The sequence below is a fragment of the Peromyscus leucopus genome, chromosome 1 (assembly GCF_004664715.2).
Source record: "Peromyscus leucopus breed LL Stock chromosome 1, UCI_PerLeu_2.1, whole genome shotgun sequence".
Lineage (NCBI taxonomy): Eukaryota > Metazoa > Chordata > Mammalia > Rodentia > Cricetidae > Peromyscus > Peromyscus leucopus.
Window position 1 is genome coordinate 123,686,823 of NC_051063.1, and position 6,015 is coordinate 123,692,837.

Below are 6,015 nucleotides of genomic sequence, written 5' to 3' on the forward strand. Positions count from 1 at the left end.
GCTGTCCCAGAACTCTCTTTGTAGATAGACCAGGCTGGCCTCAGACTCACAGAGATCCGGCTGCCTCTGCCTCCAAGTACTGGGATTAAAGTCGTATGCCACCACATCCTGCTTAAAAAGCAGATTTAAAAAAATTTTAATTTAAAAACTTATGTTAAATGTCTCAAAGAAAGATTTAGGACCATTAGCCATTTCTTTGTTAACATGAGCAGTTTCTCACAAGCCAATTGGGCAATAAGTGTATTATGTAAAAATAAAATATAACCACATAGATAAATAGTTCATATACACAATCATATGTAAGTTTTTCTCTTAATAAAAAGAATTTGAACTTCATTATTTGTTGGAATTATATTTTCTAAAATCCTAATTATGAAAGGGAAACATGTATCTATTAATTTATATATAGTCAAATCTTAATTAAAAAAACCCTGCATTTAACAATTTTATATGAAAAAAGTTTTTGGAAGGAATCATCTGAATTCTGTTACCCTATTCATTATATAAATGAAAATCTGTTTTGGAAAGAAATCCTTATCAAAATCTATGTATATAACATTAAATGTTTATAAAAACATTTAATATTCCAAAGATATCATTTTAACAGGTTTTAAGATGTTTAGAGTACTCAAATTTATAAAATAGTAAGTATTTATCAGGCCTTAATATATGATCACAATATTTAAATTTGAATATGCTCATAAATTTTAGTTGGGCATGCCAAAATAAATAATTTTAGCACATAAAAGAAATGAATTTAAAAAGGGAACTGAAAAGACCACAATGCGTTAAAATCTTTAACATAGATGGCATATGAAGACAACCAAAGATACATGAAAACAATTATCATAGATGCATATCAAATTACATGAAACTAGGGCATCCAGTTTAGAAACATTTAGAAAGCTTATCTCTATTTTTTTTTTATTTCAAAGATTTATTTATTATGTATACAGTATTCTGCCTGCAGGCCAGAAGTGGACACCAGATCTCATTGCAGATGGTTGTGAGCCACCATGTGGCTGGTAGGAATTGAACTCAGGACCTCCGGAAGAGCAGCCAATGTTGTTAATCTCTGAGCCATCTCTCCAGCCCTCGGTTTGGTTTTAATTGTATCCCAGACTGCTTTCTAGCAGGTAACTTGGAGGTCACAGCTTGTGCCAAGTCAGGTCTGGCCACCTTTCCACAACAAGCAAAAATTATAAATAAAAAAATTTTTTAAAAAGAGCCAAATTCAAAACAATAAACAGAAAAAAAAAGAAGATTTATTATCAATGTGTTCATACTGGGAAGTGGGGACAAAGATCTAGCAAACCCCTCAAGTCCACCTGAGGGTCCTGAAGCAAAAAAGTTTAAACAGAGGGCCAGGGGTATGCACGTCCAAGCAGTCCTGGTCAGAGACAGCTATACCCACCAGCAACACATCATCTGGGTTCTAGGCTCATCCTGTGAGGTGGGTTTGACAAGTCCCTACAGTTCTGAAATCTTTCAGAAAGACAAGTTCCCTCTGTGGCTGGCGCCCTTTCCTTTCCCAGCAGGAGAGACAAGGGGGTTTCTTTAGACTCTTCACATCTGTACATAGACTCTACCGGACTGTACAGGAATGCGGACATCATGTTTACAGGGATGTTTCCCAGAAACACCACGTTACTAAGTATGATCCAGAAGCTTAGAACGATGGGTCTAGGTGTCAGCTTCTGTCCCCAGCAGCCTGCCTCTGCCACCAAAGCAGTTATCACCTGTGGCCAAGTGTCTTTCACGGCAGCTATGTGACATGTGCACCCCTTAAAAGGGCCCGCCAGGCACAGCTTACTCGCTCTCGCCTCTTCTTCCCTCTGTCCTCTCTCATGTCCATACTCAACACAGCCTTTCGCTCCCCTCCCCCACAAAACTCTTGCACTAATTCTGGTGAGTGTGTGAGACTGTGTGTGTGTGTGTGTGTGTGTGTGTGTGTGTGTGTCTGTGTGTCTGTCTGTCTGTCTGCTTAGTGGCATACCTTGGCTAGGCCTGCCGAAAGGTACTCACTTTGCCTTTCTTTTTTTATTTATCATTACACTAGAAACAAGCTGCTAGCGAGACTAGCTGTTATTGGTGAGTGAATTTAAAAAAGAAATACGGCTGGGCAGTGGTGGCACACGCCTTTAATCCCAGCACGTGGGAGGCAGAGGCAGGAGGATCTCTGAGTTCAAGGCTAGCCTGGTCTACAAAGTGAGTTCCAGGACAGCCAGGGCTACACAGAGAAACCCTGTCTCAGAAACACACACACACACACACACACACACACACACACACACACACACACACACACGGAAGGAAAGGACATGACTGCTCCTAGGTGTGGTGAAGGAGAAAATTTATTATAGATATATGGAAGAGATAGCCAGAGGCAGGGACATCTGGGAGAGTCCAGAGTGGTCATGACCAGACTGAGCTGGGCCATGTCGGGGACAGGGAGGGGGATGGGGACCGGGGTGTGGGCGGAGAGGGGGAGGTGCAACAGCCTAGAGGACAAGGGTACAAAAGCGGCGGGTAACCAAAATGCCTGGGTTATATAAAGAAGAGCAGCCCAACCCCTGGGCTGGAGAGTTCAGGGCAGAGGGCGGGGTATGCCAGTCTCCAACAGGGAGAGACTGAAGGATGCTGGGAGAACCTGGCGGCCAGGTCCACTTTGATATGTAAAATAGGCCCCACAGCCATTTATCCCAGGGTCTGAGACTTCACAGTGAGCATGGAGTCTGAGAAACACTGCCTCAAAAAGCAAGGGAAGAAGAGACGGAGCGAGACTCCTGCCATCAATCCCAGGTCGCCACACGCATGCGCAGACACACCTGCACGTGCACAGGAGGAAAAAGACAAGGCGGGCTGTCAAGATCGCTCAGCAGGTAAGGGCAGATGCCGCCAACCCTGGACCCACGAGATGGAAGGAAAGAACACGTGTGTCTCTCCAAACAAAACAAAAAACAGCCGGGCGGTGGTGGCGCACGCCTTTAATCCCAGCACTCGGGAGGCAGAGGCAGGCGGATCTCTGTGAGTTCGAGGCCAGCCTGGGCTACCAAGTGAGTCCCAGGAAAGGCGCAAAGCTACACAGAGAAACCCTGTCTCGAAAAACCAAAAAAAAAAAAAACCCCTCCAACCCCCTGCCGTCAGCCATTTAGAGAGAGTGAGAGAGGGATTACCTTAAGTCTATTGGACAAACTACTTCCCCTATCATCTTAAAGAAATAGAGATAAGCTTTCTAACTTTTTTTTTTCTAATCTGGATGCCCTATTTATATGTAATTGTGTTATGGGTCTATGGTAATTGTTTTCATGTATCTATGATTGATTTCATATGCTGTTTATGTCAAAGATTTTTAACACATGACGGCCATTTCAATTCTTTTTTTAAATTCATTTCTTTATGCGCTAAAATTATTTTTTGGCATGTTAAATTAAAATGCATTCACTCACACATGAGTACACACAAGCACACAGAAAATAAACAACAATAAAATGTAAAAAAAAAACCGCCCCCTCTTATGGGGGGGCAGAAATCCGTAATTTCTTACAATTAACAGGACAGTGTGTGGTTTCTTCTAGGAATCAGTGTTTTGTTTTGGTTTGGTTTTTGGTTTTTGGTTTTTTGAGACAGGTTTTCTCTGTGTAGCTTTGCGCCTTTCCTGGAACTCACTCTGTAGCCCAGGCTGGCCTCGAACTCACAGAGATCCGCCTGGCTCTGCTTCCCGAGTGCTGAGGTTAAAGATGTGCGCCACCACCGCCCAGCAGGAATCAGTCTTTTAAATGCGTGCTAAGGTCAAGTCCAGGTTGTGAAACAGAAGTTCTTTCTTGTGCTCATGATGACTAACAGTTTGGAGTGAGGCAGGACTACCTGAAGGCTAGAGATTAACAGCTCATCAGCTCTGACAAAAGAATGGAGCCCAGCATCTGTGCACAGAAGTCAGGCTGCTCCAGTACAGACCTGATGGTCTACACACTGCTCCAGTACAGACCTGATGGTCTACACACTGCTCCAGTACAGACCTGATGGTCTACACACTGCTCCAGTACAGACCCGATGGTCTACACACTGCTCCAGTACAGACCCGATGGTCTACACACTGCTCCAGTACAGACCCGATGGTCTACACACTGCTCCAGTACAGACCCGATGGTCTATACACTGCTCCAGTACAGACCCGATGGTCTACACACTGCTCCAGTACAGACCTGATGGTCTACACACTGCTCCAGTACAGACCTGATGGTCTACACACTGCTCCAGTACAGACCTGATGGTCTACACACTGCTCCAGTACAGACCTGATGGTCTACACACTGCTCCAGTACAGACCTGATGGTCTACACACTGCTCCAGTACAGACCTGCTGGTCTATACACTGCTCCAGTACAGACCCGATGGTCTACACACTGCTCCAGTACAGACCTGATGGTCTATACACTGCTCCAGTACAGACCTGATGGTCTACACACTGCTCCAGTACAGACCTGATGGTCTATACACTGCTCCAGTACAGACCTGCTGGTCTACACACTGCTCCAGTACAGACCTGATGGTCTATACACTGCTCCAGTAGAGACCTGCTGGGTTAGGAGTCTCTTATGAATTTATTTGCTAAGTCATTATGTTTCTGCCTAAGGTGTAGAAGCAAATTACTAATAGCATGATTCTACTCTCATTTTTAAAGTGTATGTGTTTCATCAACACTAGAGCTTTGTGTCTACTTTAATGTCTTAAATTTCCGTGTTCAAAAATAGAGACTTAAGGGTCTCAGTTCCCCACCCAGGTTACATCATCTGGTTTTTCATTGTTCTTAGTTCCCCACTCAAACGTCCTGGGGATTTATTTTGAACCATTCCCTACGACTGTGATGCAGAAGGTTCTTTGTAAATATACTGCTGTTGGCCAGGCATGATGGCACACATCTGTAATCCCAGTACGCTGGAGGCAGAGGCCGGAGGAGCTCTGTGAGTTCAAGGCCAGCCTGGTCCACATGGAAAGCAGGCTAGTAGGGGCCACGTAGTGAGACCCCGTCTCAAACAACAACAAAAGTCTTAGAGGTCCCCACTCTCAGTTTTTTCTCTTTTTCTCCTAATAAATCTGTATTCACACGCACAAAGCCAAAACCAGACGGGCGGGCTGTGGGGATGGCTCACTGGAAAAGGCGCTTGCCATGCAACCATGTAGGTGAAGACCCAACCTATGGAACCTATAGAAACCCCTCACAGGCAAGATGCCCTCACAGGCACGATCCCAGCACTTGGGAGGCAGCGTTGGGGGCGTGGCCCTAAGGGTAAGCTGGAATTGGGGAGGTCCAGGTTCATCTAGAGAGCCTGCCTTAATAGAGAGAGCAATTGAGAGTACCAGATGTAAAGCAGGCCTTCATGGCCAAACAGCTATGTCCACACCGATGTAGACATGCATACACACATACATATGAGAAAAAAGAAAAAGAAAGAGGCTAGTGGTGGTGGCGCACGCCTTTAATTCCAGCACTCGGGAAGCAGAGGCAGGCGGATCTCTGTGAGTTCCAGGACAGCCAAGACTACACGGTGAAACCTTGTGTCAAAAAACTAAATAACAAAAACAAAATCAAGACAAGAAGGAAGGAAGGAAGGGAGGGAGGGAGGGAGGGAGGGAGGAAGGAAGGAAGGAAGGAAGGAAGGAAGGAAGGAAGGAAGGAAGGAAGGAAGGGAGGGAGAGAAATTACCGAAAGTGAAGTGGCCAACCAAGACTGGAGGTACCACAGCACTTGTCCAAGCACAAGAAGCCTTGGGGTTGGTCCTGAGTATTGGGGAGGGGCGGGGGCGGGGCAGGGCAGGCAACGTGAGGCTTTTCTGTTTTGTTGCTTTTCAGGAAGCTCACCTGGTAACTTGTGAAACTTGAAATTTGAGAAACACCATCTCCTTGGCTATGAGACTCCAGGGTCTTTCTTCCCCTCCCTCATGGGGAAAAACTCTCCCCTTCTGGGAATCCCCAGCTCTGTCGCATTTCTCTAAGCAAGAACCCCATCCCCCA